Here is a 20,177-nt window from a genome sequence, read left to right on the forward strand (position 1 = left end):
TTTCACAACCAGTGTTTCGCTTGTTTTTCCAGCGAAGCGAACGAAGCCATTAAAGTTACATATAGGAAGCAGTAATTATATCTCTTTTCTATGTCAAACACACATGGACCTTTCAAATCAATCCCGATTTGTATACATAGTAGTATCCACATTTGTAATCTCCTCATACCATTGATCATCTGTCATGTCACTCGAAACATACTCCTTTGCTGCATAAACGCTTTCTAGTGTCATTTCCACTTGTCTCATTGTCGGCTGGTCCTTGCTTTCGTGCTTCACACATATTGCTGCCAATAGAGCAATGTCAACAACTTCTCCATCTCCCTCCTTGACAACTTGTGGATCCAGTATCCAAATAAGTTGCCTTTCGACACGAGAGTGACAAAATGATACACAAGGTCATGACCTTTTACAGATCTATATGAAATAGGCTTCTTTCTAGTAAGTAGCTCTATCAATAGCACACCAAAGCTGTACACATCACTCTTCTCCGTAAGGTGCCCCGTGCTATGGTACATAGGATCTAAGTACCCAAATGTTCCTTGCACAGTAGTATTTAGCCCACTTTGATCAATAGGAATGTACCTTGAAGCTCCAAAGTCTGACAACTTCACGTTTAAATTGTCATCCAGAAGTATATTTGGAGACTTGACATCCCTATGGATTATTGGCCTTGAAGTGAGTGAGTAAAGATATGCAAGAGCCCTGGCGGTTTCGACTGCAATCCTTAATCTATTTCTCCATGGTAGTGATGTTGAATTTCCAACATGAAGGTAGTTGTAAAGGGTGCCATTGGAAGCTTCACAATATTTCTACGATTTATCTGGGAAAGGATAGCAACCTCGTTTACGAACTCATTGATTTCTCTTTGTATCACTATTTTTGACTTATTAATCGCCACAACATGTAGACTCGATAAGATTCCCTTGTACACTGTTCCGTGCCCTCCACCACCAAGTTCACGAGCTTTGTCAAATTTGTTCGTTTCTTTCTCCAGTTCTTCCAAAGTAATAACAATCATTCTTTCGGCTATGCCTGCCCTTTGAGGTAACAATTGTTGCAACAATTGCCCATGGTTTTGGTTAAAGAATCTTTGTCTCATCTTTTTCCTCCTTTGTGTCTTGATTTTGCGAATTATTAGTGTCATGATTATAACAAGAAAGATAAGCATCGCACCACTTCCAATGCCTAGACCAATGATTAGCCCTGTGGGTGACACACAAATTGTCAATTTACTATTAGAGTAAATTCTGAAAACATACACCCATGCTTGGGTCGTCTAAGGCACATAGGTATCTTTAGCAGAAACTGGGTATACGAATAAGCAGTTTCACTCTTTCAGTGGTAGGTGATATGCTCATTAACAACGATATAATGCATCTATGGTGACTTTGTTAATCTCAACATTCGCTGGCTTTGTCTTTTGAAGGTGTTGACAGGGCAGGGCCGGGTACACGTATGGGTGTTCATAGAGAACGTGTATGCGCATTTACGTAAACGTCTATGCATGGGAGTTTGTAGTGTGTTTAGCATATGTTACCTGTGTTTGGATCAGGTGGACTTATGCAACCGTTTTGAATTTTGGGTTGCCACTGGTTCCCTTCGGACACTGGCACAAATAGCTTCCAGGCAAATTTGTGCAATTGCCAAAGCATTTATCCCCAATCGTGCACTCATCGATATCTAATGACAAGAATTTGACGACAGAATTTTATCATCCAGGGTAGCTAAACCTGTATATATATACAGTTGGAACCAGCTGTACGTAGCCGGTGGTGTGGTTGAACCAGCTGTACGTACGTGGTGCGAGTGGTGGTGCAGGTGCTGAAGCTACTGTGGCACGCGCTGCTGCCCAGATCCTTTGGGCACGTCTCGTTCCCAGGCCGGCTCGCATGGCGCTGCGGGCGGCCGGCCAGCTCCCAGTCCATCTTGAGTTTCTCGTAGAAGAAGTGGCACCCCGTGGGGTTCTCGGCGCCGGTCCAGTTCGTGTCGGCTGGTCTTGGCACCAGCGACGGCGCCATGACAACCTGACACTATCCGAAACAGGTGATTTGTCGAGTGTCAAAATATTTGCCGAGTGTATTTTATCGGACACTCGGTAAAAAAACTATTTATCGAGTGCTGCAGAAACCACACTCGGCAAAATAATGGCACTCGGCATACAAATTCTTTGCCGAGTGCTGAAAAAAGACAACTCGGCAAACTAGGACAAAACACTCGACAAAACAGAGACACATAGAAAAAAACAGCCACGTGGACATCCGTTAGTTAGTGTGCCTGCCGTTAAGAGTTTGCCGAGTGTCCGTTAGTGGCACTCGACAAAGAAGTAAGTTTGCCGAGTGTTTTCCTTTAGCACTCGACAAAAAAATAATTTTGCCGAGTGTTTTTTTTTGCGCTCGGCAAATAAATAATTTTTTTCTCCAATGACCTTGAAACTTTTTCTACTCTCCCCATACAACATGTGGTATTCTATGTTAAGATTTGGTATATTTCTAGATCTGTTTGTTATATTTAATTAATTTATTGAATTTCAAGAATTTTTTTGGTATAAGTCAAATTTAAACAGCAAGTGATTCCAATAATAGAATAAAATGAGTATGAAAATGATATTCATGTTATTAAGTCCGGTGTGAGGCCTTACCCGGGAAATGAAAAGAAATTTCAAAGATCTTGTTTAGGAAACACGACCACGAACGTGTGGCCGAATGATTTTTAAAATCTAAAAAAAAAGCAAATGAAGTCTGAAAATCATGAGATTTGTCAAGATCTCATGATATCATACGTGGAGGTCGTGATAAAAAATTGAGAAGGTTTCTCACAATCTGTTACGTATGATATTTACAAACCGAAGTATCTCAGAAGAAGAATCGTAGCGTTGAGAAGGATTCGGTAGGATTTGGAGTCAAAGTAACGGTCGAATTGGGGTTTGACTTCAAAACTTTTTGTATAGAAAATAGAGAATATAAATTGATTCATGTGAAATTTTGGTAATTTTTTGGATCTGTTTGATAATTTTAATTTATTAAGTGCAATTATAGGATTTTAATTGATATAGATCGAATTTGAGCTATAACTGCATGAAATAATAAGTTTTTTCTCTTCTGACCTTGAAACTTTTTCTACTCTCCACATACACCATGTTGTACTCCATTTTAAGATTTGGTATATTTCTGGATCTGTTTGCTATATTTAATTAATTTATTGAATTTCAAGGAATTTTTTGGTATAAGTCAAATTTGAACGGCAAGTGATTCAAATAATAGAATAAAATGAGTAGAAAAATGATATTCATGTTATTGAGTCCGGTGTGAGGCCTTATCCGGGAAATGAAAAGAAATTTTGAATCTCTCGTTCAGGAAACACGACCACGAACGTGTTGCTGAATGGTTTTTAAATTCTAAAAAATCAAACGAAGTCTGAAAAACATGAGATTTGTCAAGATCTCATGATATCATACGTGGAGGCCATGATAAAAAATTGAGAAGGTTTTGCACAATCTGTCACGTACAATGTTTACAAACTGAAGTATCTCAGAAGAAGAATCGAAGCGTTAAGAAGAATTCTATAGGATTTGGAGTCAAAGTGACGGTCGAATTGGGGTTTGACTTTAAAACTTTTTGTATAGGCAATGAAGAACATAGATTGATTCATGTGAAATTTTAGTAATTTTTTGGATCCGTTTGATAATTTTAATTTATTAAGTGTAATTATAGGATTTTAATTGATATAGATTGAATTTGAGCTATAATTGCATAAAATAATAAAATAATATTCCTAGAAAAATCAAATATATGTTGTTCAATGAATTTGAGAAGGTATTTTTAAAGTACATTGGAATAAATTGAGAAAACCACGTTATAAAAAAGGAGGAAAATAAAAAAAATACGTGTGCCGAGTGCCTATGATGTGACACTCGGCAAAACTAGGGTTTGCCGAGTGTCAGACCTGGAACACTCGGCAAACTGCTTCACGGCCCCACACATGCGCAATAGTTTATGGTTCAAAAATGAAAAAAAGAAAACAGGTTTGCCGAGTGCCCACGATCTAGCACTCGACAAACCTTGGCTTTGCCGAGTGCTAGATCGTGGGCACTCAGCAAACCTCCATCGTACATAGCCCCGGCCACACACACGCACACACTCACACACGCACACCCGCGCCCACACACACGCTGATAGTTGCTAGGGTTATACTAGTTAGGCAGCTGAGAGACCATACATGTTGTTCAATCTTGTCTCACACATGCAATCTCGTCTTCTTTGTGCAGAATCAATCGGTGGCATCGATTGAGCCTCATGACCCAGCGTGGTCGCAGTGGAACCTGTGGCATAAGTGACTACTTATGATTTTATTTGTATTTGCATTTGTGGATTACTTGTGACTACTTATGACTATTTGTGGTTGTGAATGAACCTACTAGTGATTCTGAAGTTTATTTGCATTTATGTTGTGTCGATATATCTATATGAACTATCTGTGAAACTTATTGTAAACTATGTGTGATGCCTATAATGTTTATTTGAGTGGAGTAAGTTATACGTGACCGAACAATAAAAATAGAAAATATATGGTCGATTTGCCAAGTGTTACACTCGGCAAAGATGCCTTTTGCCGATTGCTAGGGTAAAAACACTCAGCAAAGCGGATACGTGGCAAATTTCTGTGCATTCTGGGACTAAAATAGCTTCTTTGCCAAGTGTCTGCGCTGTGACACTCGACAAAAAAGGCAACACTTGTATGTTCCGGGCCAGTTTTTGCTGAGTGTCCAGTATTTGACACTCGACAAATAAGGCAGGTTTGCCGAGGGCCCAGGATTTGACACTCGGCAAACTTCTTTGCCGAGTGTCAGGTCCGGGACACTCGGCAAACGCGCCGTGACCGTCTCCACGTCGTCGCGTTACTTTTTTCGCCGAGCGTCTGTTTCAGCTCTCGGCAAAATATTTGCCGAGTGTCCGATAGAAAACACTCGGCAAAGAGATGTTTGTCGGCACGGTAGATGCCGTGTGCTGTTTACCGAGTAAACTTTACCGAGTATTTTGTGAGCTTTATCAAGTGCCTGTGGCACCTGACAAAGGCACTGTGCACTAAGCTCATGGTGGAGCGGCCGAGCGAGATTCCGGTGATGACGTACTGGATGTCGCCCATCCAGAAGACCAGTCGGTGGCGCTGTAGGTGACGTTGAAGCCCTCTAGGTAGTACGTCGGCTCGATGCTGAACGGGTACGACACGCTCACGTTCCCGCAGCGGGTTGTGCATCCCGGTAGTCCCATCATCAGCTGGCGCCCCTCGTCGGTAGCGACAGCGAGAAGATGATGAGCTGCAACAATGCCGCCGCCGCTGACGTCGTTGTCGTCGCAGTAGTTGATGATCTGTACTTTGGCATGGCTTCGAACATCAAGATATCCATTATTATCATGCATATATGGATTGACTCTCCTTTTCTCGTTTTTTTGGCTATGTGAGATCGATGGTGCTAGAGACGCACACAGTGTATATACAGTTTTAGCGTCTGACGCTTGCATACGTAGTGTCTGTTGGATCAGAGCTCGAAGTGATGGCCTAACCCATGTAGCAGGATACATATCAGACATCCTTAGTAACTCCCGAGGACCCAACATTCCTTTCGAAAATCCAAACTTGCAGGCGAGTAGCACGAGAAGAACTACAACAAATTAAGGAGTACACTGTTAGTTTAATCTCCACCCATTGACCCAACAGCTAATCAGACCCCTTGAGCGCGTCCTGATCTGGGACGCTTAACAAATCATTGGTCGGCGGCCCCCTATCACACAGCGCTATATAAAGAGAGGTGGGATCCAGGGCACAGGGACGAGGTTCGACGCCGCAACTGGACCCTACCAAAGAACCCTAGAAGCCCCTCCGATCGTGGGCGCGCTGCAAGTGACGGGAAGCTCCGCCGGGCTCACTGCCGTCCTCTGAACATTACTGGACCGCACTCCATTCTTCCTCCTCTGTCAACCCCGAAGGTATGGATCTCTCTCTCTACTCTATCTCCCTCTCCTGAGTCATGTTTCTAGATCGATTTGAACCAAATAGAGATGAATCCACCAACTAATCTACACCTAGATGATCTTAAGAAGCCTTCATTGGTATCAAAGCTAGGTTCTAGGTGTAGGTTTAGTAAGGGTAGCAGCAATTAGAAGGAGGTGAGAGATCCGATTCGGATCTAAGCAAAGGATTCAATGTGAACCCTAACCCTAATCGGGGTGAAGAAAAGAACAGTAAAGGGGGTCTCGGTTTTGAGAACAACCCGAACCCTAACTCTAACCCGCGAAGACAGAAGGGGAAGATGAATAGTACAGCCAACCCTAACCCTAACCCTAAATCGGACCAGCTCCAAGAAGAAAAAAAGAAGTTCAAATAGAGAAGATCAAGGGGAAAGGGGAAGGGCTAGGGAGGCGGCTTACCTCGCCGCCCTCCACTCACCGGATCACCTCGGGATGGGCCTCCGCACCGATGTACTGCGGCCGTGCTAGAGCGTCGTAGCTAGACCGCTCGACGGCGGCGCGCTCACCCATTAAGGAGCGCGCGTTGGCAACGGCGCCACCATCCCTCCGCCTCAGGCTCTCACTCAGGTGGCTCTTAGCGGCAGGCCACCGCAGGGGAAGCCTCGAGCTAGGTGGTTAAGGGCAACGGCATAAGGCTGCTCGATGGTGGCACGCTCGGCCTTGGGCGTGCGTGCTCACTAACGAGGGGCCCCATGGCGGCGCCACCATCTCCGACCACCGAGGTTCTAGAGAGAGAAGGAAGAGAGAGCGGTCCGTCGCGGGCGAAGAGAGAGAGAGAGAAAGGGGAGAGTGGAGTGAGCTAGGGTTTGGGGGAGCGGCGCTGTCGCACCGTTTTGTTCTCCCGAGACACACGCTTAGCCGTTGATCTCCATTGAACAGCGCAGAAGCGACGGACCAGAGGTTGGCACAGGCGGGCGTGAGCGGGCGGGCGGCTTTGCCGGCCCAGGCCCAGGTTGCGGCCTGGGAAGGCGCAGCGCGCGCGCAAGCAAGGTGGGCTGGGCTGAAAGCAGTCCGGGCCGAAGAAACAGTAAAGAATTGAGTCTTTTTCTTTTTCCAGTAAAATAGTTAATTTCTAGAAATTGATTAATGACTCAAAGAAAATTAGTTAAGTGATTTTTCCTGTGGGTCAGATTCACCAATTATTTTTAAATTTCCGCTGCAAAGTTTAATGTTGATTATATTCTAATTAAATTCGAACCAACGAGAGAATTTAATTTGAAGAGCAGTTATATTTAGTAAATTATGATTATGTTTATCCTCTAATTAAATTGGAATCAATGGTGAAATTTTAAATTAGAGGAGTAGTCTGTTTTATTTAAGTAAGATCAGTGTTCGCCTAAATGGATTAAATGGTCGTTTAAACGGTTAGTAAACGGTAAACGGTGGTAAACTGTTTTGTTTAGGGGGTAAATGGAAATTAAACAGTTGACCTTTTAAACGGTAAAAAAAACGGGAAAAAACAGCCTAAATGGCCTAAACGGAACGGAGATAAACAACATTAAATAAGGTAAACAGTTGTTTAAACGGCCGTTTAGGCGAACACGAGGTAAATCTAGTTCAGTTTGGTATGGATAAATTTGTATACTTAAGTTTATTATATTTATAAATGTGTACACTTGATATGTTACGTGCATAAATATCTATATTTGGTTCTTTTCGCATGCATAAATATATATACATACCAAAATAATTGATTTTTACTCGGATAAATATGTATAAATGCTAGAATACTTGATTTTTTACGTGCACATATATAATTATATGTATTTTTTTTAAAAGTATAAAACCGTTTAGACTGTTTAACTTCATTTAAACACCGTGTAAACAGCCTAAACGCTAAACGAAGGGCGACCGTGTAAAGACCGTTTACCGTTTAGGAAAACATTGAAGATTATGGTATTGTAATTTTTGACCAACGTTGATGATGACAATATTATAATGAATTTAAGTTTGAAGTATAAATCTCTGGAAAATTTTATACCAACGTGGTGAATTTTTCAGAGAGTAGATAAGGACCAAGAAATGCTCCTAAACTAAAAGAATATATTTATTATTAAGTTTTCGCTGCAATGATGTTGATTATCTTCTAATTAAATTTGAACCAACGTTAGAATTTAATTTTGAAGAGTAGTTATATGTATTTGAAGTTGATTTATGAGTTTTATATATTAATTCTATTTTCTGCCCAACGGTGATGTAGAATTGATGCAGAAGCATATTGTATGTTTTATTTTTTAATCAATGAGATCACTCGGCTGCATGTCAACAGACTACAATGCTAGGCTATGTGAATGAAAAGGCTTGAGTCAAGCCACTTTAGGACTGGTTTTTTTGTTAGTTTACTAATTTTTGATTAAATTGAAATCAACTGAGAAGATTTAATTAGAAAATGAAGAAATAAGTGAATGTTTTAAGTCGTCATGACTAAGTTTTCGTTACAGTAAATTGTGTATAAATTTGTCCCGCGAGGGGAGAAGTTTTGGCATAGTACTTATGCTAGTCAATACTGCATAGCGGAAAAAGTTTTGTGATGATTCATATGTTTTGTATCCCACATAGCGAGAGAAGTTTAGGTATCTCTTATGTTGTTCTAGTATTGACCGTGGCACAATAGAAAATGCATCGTCATGGTCAATACTAACCAAAAGATAAAGAAAAGATACAAGCGTGACTTGTAAAAGTACTGCTAATGAAAGACCTCGTTAAGTTCTTGAAGTGAAATAAGGAAAGTATACTCGTAAACGGATCAAGAAATAACTTTGTTTACATGACATAATCATGTGAATGAAGTAACTTATAAGTGTCTCCTCGTTCACAGGCTTTCTGAATAGTTCTCAAAATTATGGCCATAAAGTTCATGCCATATTTCGAGAGGGAGAATATTAAGATCAATTAAGAAAAATACTCTTCATTAAAAGTGAGATAAAGATCAGTTAAGAAAGATACTCTTCATTGAGAGTGAGATAAAGATTAATTAAGATGAAACCGTTGGAGGAGTACAACGGTCACAACAATGATACCCCTAAGCAGAGAAATAGCTAAATTCCTAGACTTTTTAAAGTTTCGATAGGAAAATAGCGTAGTCAGCCTCAAAGATGTTAAGGTGGTGCTGAAAGCGCCATATGAGGTTTTAACAGATTAAACCCAAAATAAAATATTGAAGATACACCATTTTTTAAAAAGATGGGAAGATCTAGGAGGAGAACGGTATGTAGAGACCTATGACTTAAAGAGAAATGGGACTACGTGCCCACTTCAGTGATTCAGGAGCAACAAGTTCCTCAATACCTATTGATGTTGTATGACTAATACAACACCTGTTGTTAGCTCTTCGAACAAGATAAATAATGTAAACAAGGACCTTGTAATACAGGAGCCTATAAAATCAATTGCCTCTTAGCAATGAAGAGCAACAACAGCCCCATATGAAAGTGCCAGTAGCTGAGGCCCCAGAAGGTCTTAAAGGATTAGTAAATTAGTTTTCTGATGACTATAAAGTCTATGTTAGTGAAGAAATTCAAATGGAGGGTGATCCCACCTCATTTGAAGAAGCCATGAGAAGCGTTTACTCATTTAAATGATAAGGAGCTATGAAAGTTGAAATGAATTTGATGAATACCAACGATGTTTGGGACTTAGAAGTAATTCCTAATGGAGCCAAAATAGTAGGCTGTTAATAGGTCTATAAGACAAAATATGACTCCAAAAAGAATATAGAAAGATATAAAGCACGACTTGTAGCAATATGCTTTACACAAAGAGAATGAATAGATTACAATGAGAGTTTTCTCTCCAGTCTTATGCAAGGATTCTTTTAGAATCATAATAGTGTTCATGACATATTACGATTTAGAGTTACATCAGATGGATGTAAAGACGACATTCCTCAACGGGGATTTATAGAGAACACAGATTACATAGCACAACCCAAAAGGTTTTGTCATGAAAGAAAAGAACATATGGGATGCCACCTATAAAAATCCATTTATGGATTAAAAGTAAGTCTCAAATTAGTAGTATTTGAAGTTGATGAAACGATATAAAAGTTTGGGTTTTAAAGAAAATGAGAAGGACAATAGCGTTATGCAAAGATCAAGAATGAAAAAGTCATTTTCCACATCCTGTGAATAGATGATATTTTACTCACTAGTAGTGATGTTAATCTGTCATTGAGAGAAGAAGTTTTGTCCTCAAGTTTCAACATGAATGATCTTGGTGAAGCGTCATTAGTTTTAGGAATCGAAATTCACCGACATAGAAGAAAATGGGGTATTGGGACTATCGCAAAGGCATACTTAGAAAAGATTCTAAAGAAATAAAATATGCATGTGAGTAAACCTACGCCTGCTCCTATAAGTCAAGGGCAATAGATTTGGGAACTTTAAGTGTTCCAGGAACCGATATGAGATCGATCAAATGAACATGGTTCCATATACTTTAGCTGTTGGAAGCTTGATGAGTGTACAAGTACAAGTAAGAACTTACCCTGACGTAGTTTACGTATCTGGGATATTTTGGCAGAAGTCCAGTCTAGATATAGATCACTGGAATGGAGTTGAAAATATCTTGCAATTTTGTAAAGTATCATAGGCCTCATGCTGAGTAAGAAAGAACAAGTACTTTCAAATAGTTGAGGGTATAAATGTTAAGTCTTGGCGAGATGTATAGTGAAATCCATAGCAGTTGCTAACACTCGCAGTTAGAGTATTATTATAGAAAAGCTCTAAAGAAACAGTTGTGGTGTCATCAGTGATGCATACCATAGTATAGCTTGACATGAGCTTAAGGAACAGGCAAAAGAAGGTTAAGGGAATTTATACCCGAATTTAACAATGGTAGACAACAGGAATAACCATTTAAAGTAAGTTAACTCCTAAGACAATAGGTCAAGTGTGCTGCCAGACACATTAACACTAAGTTATATGTTGTAAAGGAGAAAATCCAGAATCATTCTGAAAGCATTGAGCACATAAGTACCGAGTAAGTACTTGTTGATCCACTTACCAAAGGCTAACCACCCAGTGCGTTCAGAGAACACACAGTCGACATGAATTTATGGGAAAGCCTATGATTTCTGAATATTAAGGGTCTAGTTGAGTATCTGTTTCAAAACAGAGAAGGTGCATTGTAGCTGTTAAATTTAATAGCAACTGACCATAACGATGAGGCACGCTCTATGCACTGATCTGTAATGGAATAAGAATAAGATAAAGTAAGTAAGTTAAGTTTAAGTCATAAGGTGAGATTAAGGGGAAAAATGTTAGTTTGATCTCCACCAATTAGCCCAACAGCCAATCGGACCCCTTGACCGCGTCTTGATCTAGGACGCTTAACCGACCAATGGTCGGCGGGCCCCTGTCACACAACGCTATATAAAGAGAGAGGTGGGGGCCAGGGCATGGGGGACGAGGTTCGATGCCGCAACTGGACCCTACCGAAGAACCCTAGAAGCCCCTCCAATTGTGGGCGCGCTGCAAGTGACGGGAAGCTCCGCCGGGCTCACCGCTGTCCTCTGGACATTACCGGACCGCATTCCGTTCTTCCTCCTCTACCTCCTCTGTCAACCCCGAAGGTATGGATCTCTCTCTCTACTCTATCTCCCTCTCGCGAGTCACGTTTCTAGATCGATTTGAACCAAATAGAGATGAATCCACCCACTAATCTACACCTAGATGATCTTAAGAAGCCTTCATACATGTCACCAGTTCACCAAAACAAGGTCCATGCATGAGGATTTACATGGAAATAGTGGGCTGTTAGCCAAGCAAGGGTCTGCAATCGGTGCACCAATTAAAGCGAACCAAATCCAACTTTTTTTGGCTTGTTCAAGGTTGTGCCAGCAACATATAATGGGCACACAACATTCCATGGGTAATGAGAATTAAGGAGTACAGTTAAGACTCCTACAATCTGCACTAATCAAGAGAAGCTCAACTGGCCATGGCCGAACACCTTTTGTGTCTGCACGCATGCCAGCCACACCAACATCGACAACGGCGCCTGCATCGACTGGGTATGTTTATATATATATATATATATATATATATATATATATATATATATATATATATATATATATATATATATATATATATATATACTACAACTAAAAAGAACAAAACGTGGACAGTTTTTGGTGCGATGTTTATTTTGGATCTGCCTCTCTCCGTGCGATACCACGCTCCGTCATACGTCGAGAAGGAAGGTGGGATCGTGGATCGTCGTTCCCTTCCTTGCGCCTCCGCGGTTCCATGCGAAGATAAGGAAGGTGGGATCGCAATCACTGGCGAGGCAATCACGCACAATCACCATCGAGCGATCGGCCTCCACGACCAAAACAGTGAACCCACCGTCCGTGAGCCGTCAGATTACGCGCGCCGTGAGACCTCGCCGCCGCCCGCAACCAAGTACGACGCCGCGACCTGCGCCTCCGCCGCCTCCGCCTACTACCCTCATCAACGCAATCAATCCCACCACCAGTGCCCTCACACGACCACATCACCCTCGTGAGTAGCGTGGGGGCACGGCTTGGGGGTTTCGAGCGTCCGGCGGCGTGCGGCGCTCGGCCGCTTGAGTATGGTGCCTAGCGTGCGGCCGTGCTTGCTATGCCGCGGCGCTGCCTTCTCCCGTCTTGTGTTCCTCCCAGGGCTTCGAGCGTGCGGCGACATCCGTCGCTCGGCCGCTCAGTCATGGTGGCCGGCGTGCGGCGGCCGCCCATCCGCCCGGCCGGAGCGCCGTCCGGCCGCCTACCTCCAGGACACTCACACCACAGGAGGCAGCGCCGCTCTGTTTCCCTCTTGTCTCAGCAGGTGAGTATCCATCGATTGATCCTGATGATCACTCCTCTATTGCGGTAGCACAAAGGATAGTAACAGTGCTTGGTGAAACCTCTTCTGGTGGCTACAGATCATTGCCCTCTTGGTGTTGATGCACTGCTGCTGGTTTTTCGAAGGGAGAAGGCAGGAAGGGGCATCAGGTTGTTTTTTATCTGCTTTAGATATTGAATCGAAGCACTTTTCCATTTTTACTATTCGTTGAGCCCTGTCTGATTAGACCTGTCCATATACTGTATGGCATAATAAGCAGCACTGTAACAGATCGAAGTCTATTTTGAGGACTTTAGCTATCGAATTGGAATCTCCCATAGTAACGAAAGTTATAGAACTTTTCATTACCTTTCCAACGAGGATTTAGACGCATTTTTTTCGTTGAATACTATGAGAGATATCACGTTCTGAATATTACTGTCTCTGATAGAGTACACATTCAATTTCGACCATTAATTTTGGGTGTCAATTTAGAAGTTCGTCAAGGCTAAATTGGTCCAGTGTGCTATGGATGTTTTTGTAGTACTTTGTATGATCTTTTTATCGAGTATTTTAACTCTATTTTTGGTTGGATGGATTGGGAGATATGATTTTTTTTGTCCTTCGGTAGGTTGTTATAAAAACGGAATATGGTGATGTTTGACCTTGGTTTGAATACCAAAGTTGTAGCTCATTCAGTGTAGATGCTTGGGGAGTATTTGTTATTATCACTGCTACGGTTTTAAGTATACAAAAAACACGAAGAGTGCTGCTGCTGTTTTATCGGGGTGAAGCGGGGCTGTTTTCGTCGGTTGTTGGATTCTGTAGCTAAAATAAGAAAATGTTATCTCTTTTACTTTCCAACATGTTGCAGGTATATAAGGAGCAGATCAGTGATCTGTCAAACTATCTTAGTGTGTCATGCAGGTATATTTATCTACTAGTAAATTATTCTGAAACTGTTTTGGGGAAAGAAAAATCGTCTTCCATATGGAAATTATCTTAGTGTCTGGAGCTGCTTTTCGCACCCACGGAAATGTTTCTAGGCTATATGGTTGAATTGTCCCGCTGAATAGCCTTAGCCTGAAATGGTTCTAAAAATAATAATCTATTTTAACTGTGCTACAGCTCCTTCGAATCGGACACCAACAGTAAGGAGCTACAACATCGACAGATCATTCTTGTGACTCCGAAGGTGATCTCTGGTTTCAAATTCAAATTCACATATATCTTATCCCCTAATCTAATTCCTTTTTGAGAAACAAATGGATTTGGAAATGTGGAAGCAGACAAAAGACATTGCACACATGGTTAAGATTATAAAGCATGGCCTTTTTTTTTGTTACTTCACATTGATCTATGCAATAGTGATGGATGCAGCAGGTTCATATTAGGCACCAAGATGGCAAGATAGAATAGGTTGCTGAGTTGCATATGTATGGGAAAAATGAGTTGATAATATAAGAATGAAAAACATATAGTACTGACCTAGAGGAAAACAATGAAATCAATCACCCACCGTTCTCTTTGCATTTATGCAGTACCTCTTTGCATTTTTACTGTTTTTAGGCAGCAGTGCAGCACCAAACCTCTCTCTCTGCTCTTTCACTTTGTGCCAACAGCAGTAGCCATCTCATGTCCCTGATCTGCAGGTCAAGTAGCAGCAGCAGCTAGCCCAGGAACAACAGTTCTCGCTACAGCAATTGTTCATTCAGTAGTTGTCAGTGCAGGGTGCATGGTATTTGTTCTCGGCAACTTCTAGGCTTTGAATCCATGCTTGGTAATTAGTGGTTTGGTTAGGCTTCTAGCTAGAGCTATTTTCAGTGAATTATCTTGCTTGTGTTTAGTACTTCTCAATTAGCTCTCGGTTTAATAATTCTCATATTAAATCTCGATTAGCTATTTTTAGTGAGTTATCTTGCATGATTCAATTATCTTGCATGGCTCATTTGATTAATTTTGTTCCCTATAATTTTTTCAGAGTATAGATATATACAGTATAGAGAGTATTGTCCTTAATTTTGTTGTGGCACAAATCTTTGTATTCCTCACCTATGCTGGGCACTTGGACTCATGCCTGATATTTTGGCATGTGTCGTAGTACACAGGTATACTACATAACTTGTATCTGTATTTTCATTCCGTGCCTCCTCTGAACCTTTCAATGCTGATGGTGGCTGTATAAATGTTTGCTGTTGTACTTTTTGGCAGCCACTTGAGGAACATGTGAATGTGAAGCCCGCACAATTTTGTCATGTTCCTGTAAAAATGTTGCCTGCTCAAGTGTTTTTTAAAATAAATCAAGTCTGCATCATGCAACAGCAATGCTGACTTTGCTTTTATTTGGCAGATACCAAATATCATTAATCTCCATGATGTCAGAACATTTGGCACATCCCTTTGTTGCTCAAAGTATGTCATATGAAATTATTTGTATGCATGATTGCCAAATTCTCATTTGACATGGTTAACCTGAAATCTTTTCTCTCTTTATAGGACCAGAAGGCCCGTGAAGCTATTTTGAGAGTGTTAGACCTTCAGTGGCATGCCACTGGACCAAAGTATTATAAGCTCTTCCAGTTGGCTTCATTTCTAGGAATACTTACATGTATTATTTCTTCATGCGTGCAATGTGGTTAAAGTTGCTCGAGAACCCCAATTGTCTCAATGGACTGAAAAAGCCAGCAGATGTGATAGATTGAAATCTCCAGTTGGTTTGTTGATCATTTTAACTATTGTTTCCAATACCGAATCGACTCTCTTAGCTTATATATAACAACCAGTGCTTGATATTGTGGCATGAAAATCCTTTTCAGGTTAGGATTGCTATGGTTGGAAAGTATACTGGCCTAGATTCCTACCTATCTGTTATCAAGGTGCCATTACTATTTTATATCTCATAACGCAGATACATTTTTGAACCAAACTGGTGGGCCTCATCTGTTTCTTCATCTTCTGTCAAGCTCTTTTGCATGCGTCGGTTGCTTATTGGACAGGAAACTTGTGGTGGACTGGGTTCCTTCCTGTGATCTTGAAGATTCTACCGCAGAAGAGGTCAGTTTTATTTATGCCTTATCAATTCTTCTTTTATATATCTTATATAGAGAATTAACTGACTAATTGGGATACCATCTCATTTGCAGACTCCTGATGCTACCTATGAAAAAGCATGGGAGTCGCTAAAGGTAAGCATAGAATGCCCTCTTGTGACATGCCACTAGCCCACAATATAGAAATCTGAACGAATTTTTGCACCTCAGAGTGCAGATGGTGCCAGGAGGCGTTTTGGAGACAGAGAAGTCCAATGGAAAATTTTTGCTACAAAATATGCGCGAGAATTCCATATCTTGTCATTTGCTTAGGTATAAAAAGGTAGACACATGATATTAACACGGGTGGTAGATGCTTACATGCATATACGCACACATCCAAATGAGTCATCACACTAAAATACATTCTGGAAAATAGGAGCAACTACATCATGACTAACATGGATGGTCAGGTTCCACCACAGGAACCTAAACAGATGAGCTACACTCAATTCACATATAATGAATATCTTCCACTACAAGAACCTAAACAGATGAGCTACACTCAATTCACATATATTAAATATCTTTGATTTATCCCTTGATGTACAATTTTTGCCTTCGCCGATACATTGGCTACGAATCTTGGCTATGTTATAACGCTACTAGGAACTCAAGGAGACAAGAACCCTTAAGGGCAAGGCCAGTGCAAGCAGCATGATTGTTAGCCCTAGCTAAAAAGTTATAGTCCATGTAGACATCCATAAATGAGACCTCTATCTTCACAATGCAGGCCTATTGTCCTTGATTTTCGAGCCCACCTTTATCTGTCATACGAGTAGTCTAAAGCACATAGAAACACAAGGGCACAGGTCTTAAAATCCAGCCCCCGGAATCGGCAGCGGCAAATCCACTGTAGCACATTTGGTACTAATGGTTGAATCGTTAACTAATTAGGCTCAAAACATTCGTCTCGCAAAGTACAACTAAATTATGCAATTAGTTTTTGATTTCATCAACATTTAGTACTCCATACATGTACCGCAAATTTGATATGACGGAAAATCTTCTTTTTGCATAGTGCCAAAGTTTAGATTTTGGGATAACCCCCAGCGTCATTTGGAGTCCTCGTTCTCTCCAACGCCCACTTTACTGGTTGCCACAACCTTTTGTCAGGCAAGGCTATTGTCTCCTCTAGAAGACAATCTGACGCTCTGCATGGCTACTATCATAGCTGATCTAGAGCATCGGTGCGGATGTAGAATCTCGGGCAGTACTCCAAGGTGGCACGTTGGGGAAGGCCTTAGTACACTTGCTAGCTTCTGTAGTCAAGGTCGATGGAGTTCTTCGCCTCCAATAGAAATCTTTTTATTTGTTGTATTGACTATTAATGTTAAACTTAATATGTGGAGTTAGTTAGACTATCTAAGAGTAATAATTTTAGAAGGGAAAATTAATTAAATATATCAATTAATCAATAATTATTTATATAATGTTTATCTTGAAATTATAAATTTATAAATTATATAAAATAATTTACATTAGCAAAAAATTGAAGTATTAAAATAATTTATAATGATAAATATATTAGGTTTCAAATAAATTAAAAATACTAAAATTTATTAATATTTATGTATCATTAATAATATTAAATTAATATTAAAAGTTACTTATAGATATTCTACTAAATAGTTCAATGCATCATTAGTAATATTTAAATTAAATAATTAGTCGCTAGTCTTGGAGAGAAAACTTTTAAATTCATTATACCTTGTTCTTTGTAGATATGGATAAATGTCAGATATTTAGTACGGATCTAAAATCGGATAGAAAAAACTACTGAAAAATGAGTTCGGATACATCCATTTAATATCCACATTAGAAACAATATGAATACGGAAATCCATATTACAAGTTTTAACGGATACAAATTCGGATAATTCAGATTTTGAGACATCCATTTTCATCCCTAATTGCGTAGTACTAGAATTTTTTTTGGCCAAGTCTTCCTCCATTGGGCCATCATCTATCTATAACATGACACCTCGACAAGTTTCGTGATTTTCGGACTTCGTATGGATTTTATATAATTTTAAAACACTTTTCTGACAAGTTCATCATCATGTTACGTGAAGAAGATGTCCGAAATTTGATGCGAGTTCGTGGATAGGGACTCAACATACACCAAATACCATGAATAACATTTTTCGAATCACTAAATTGCATTATTCCATCCACCTGCAGTTCAAATTTGAAATATTAAAAAAAATCAACGAAAAGAAATAAATTAGGGAAATATATAAAAAAAGTCAAATTTGGCCCAAATTTTAAAACTGAGATTTAAATAATGTATTATAGCACCACAAAAAAACTGGGTTCAAAAAACCAAAAAAAAAACTCTTTGCCGAGGGTCTAGCCTGGCCCTCGGCAAAGGGGGTCTTTGCCGAGGGCCCGGCCAATGGCCCTCGGCAAAGAATATTTAAAAAAAAATAAAAAATCTTTGCTGAGGGCCCTGGATCTGGGCCGCGGCAAAGGGCCAACCCTAAATCGGCCAGCCGCCCAAATTCCCCGCCCACAGACAAAAAAAATTCTTTGCCGAGGGTCTAGCCTGGCCCTCGGCAAAGAATATTTTAAAAAAATAAAAAATCTTTGCCGAGGGCCCTGGATCTGGGCCCTCGGCAAAGGGCCCAACCGTAAATCGGCCAGCGGCCCAAATTCCTTGCCCACAGAACACCGGCTGCTTGACGCCCGGCCGCCACGCGCGGCCCACCGCTGCTTCGCGCCCCGCCGCCCCACGCGGTCCGCCGCAGCGTGCCTAGCCGCCACCTCCACCCCGCGCGCCCCCAGCCCCTGGCCGCTAGAGGAGGAGGGAGGAGGAGCAGGCCACCGGAGGAGCCCCACCCCGCCGCTCGCCTCAACCCGCCAGAGGTGCCCCGCCCTGGCCACGCCGCCCGCCCACACCCATCGGCCGGCCCGCCTCGAGGAGGAGGAGAACCTCCGCGCCATCCGTCGGCCACCGGAGAAGGAAGAGGACCCTGCACCACCTGCCAACCCCATCCACGCTGTCCGCCATGCCCGCCCCCGTTCCGAGCAGAAGGTGGGAGAAAGGGAGGAAGAGGAGAAGGGGAACAAGAGAAGAGAGGAGGAGGAGGTGCCCCGCCCCGGCCCCTTGACGCTGCCCCATCCGTGACCTTCGCCCCGTCTGCGGCCTCCGACGTCCCTCCGACGTCTAGGTATGCCCTTCCCTCACTTCATGGTGTACAATGCTGGTGAAGGAGGAGGTCTAGGTGGAGGTCGAGGTGGTGGTGGCGTGCAATGGTGGAGGTGTAGGTGGAGGTGGAGGTGGAGAAGGAGGGTAGTGTGTTCGTTGAGGTGGTGGTGGTGTGGTCGTTGTGGTGGATGTGGTGGTGTGGTCGTTGTGGTGGATGTGGTGGTGTGGTCGTTGTGGTGGATGTGGTGGTGTGGTCATGGTCGTTGTGGTGGATGTCGTGGTGTGGTCGTGGTGGTGGTGGTGGTGGTAGTGTGGTGGTTGTGGTGGTGGTGGTGTGGTCGTGGTGGTGTGGTCGTGGTGGTGGAGGTTGTGGTGGTGGTGGTGTGGTGGTGGTGGTGGCGGTGGTAGTGTGGTGGTTGTGGTGGTGGTGGTGTGGTTGTGGTGGTGGAGGTGGTGGTGTGTTGGTGGTGGATTAATATATATCTGGCTATCGGCCATCGTGCCATATTTGTTCCCTTGATATGTGGTTGTCGGTCATCGTGCTGGTTTTTTCTTGCAGGTTTTAGAAACCTCCCCGTACAGGGAGGTTCTGCCGAAATTTTCAACTTATAGTATTGTGTTTCTTCTTTTGCAGAGAAGAGCACATCAGAGGGGACTCGGCGACCCCAATCCTCTTCGTCGGCGTTGTGGGTCTACCTGCACAGCATCGCCTCGTCACTGCCCCGACTCGCCACTGCCCCGCTAGCCTGACTCCACTGCCACCCTAGGTATAAATAAGCCCTCCTCCCGTATCATTGTCTTAGATCGCGTAACCCAGTTAGGCGTCTCTCGTCCGAAAGAGATACGGTCGTAGGTATGCAGATCTTTGCATATCTACAACTGTATCTGTTTTGGATTGTCCACGTTTTTTGGATAGCCCGCGGATGCGTAGATGGGTTAGTTTCCATGGTCTGCTCTGGTCCGAGACCGAGTTTCGACAGCTCTTCCCTATTGTTCTCCGAATACACACTCTCCCTGATAGGACGTGTATCGGGAGAACAGCGTGGAGGTGCTGCCAAAATTTTGTCTCGAAGAGGAGCGGAGCCTGGAAACTGACCTCATC

At 42.1% G+C, this 20,177-nt stretch overlaps 1 pseudogene; it reads right to left on the minus strand.

The window, feature by feature from the left end:
- Positions 1 to 117: 117 nt before the first annotated feature.
- On the minus strand, positions 118 to 2,021 carry LOC136479290 (wall-associated receptor kinase 5-like; annotated as a pseudogene).
- Positions 2,022 to 20,177: the final 18,156 nt, after the last annotated feature.

Source organism: Miscanthus floridulus, chromosome 9, assembly GCF_019320115.1.
Source record: "Miscanthus floridulus cultivar M001 chromosome 9, ASM1932011v1, whole genome shotgun sequence".
Classification (NCBI taxonomy): Eukaryota; Viridiplantae; Streptophyta; class Magnoliopsida; order Poales; family Poaceae; genus Miscanthus; species Miscanthus floridulus.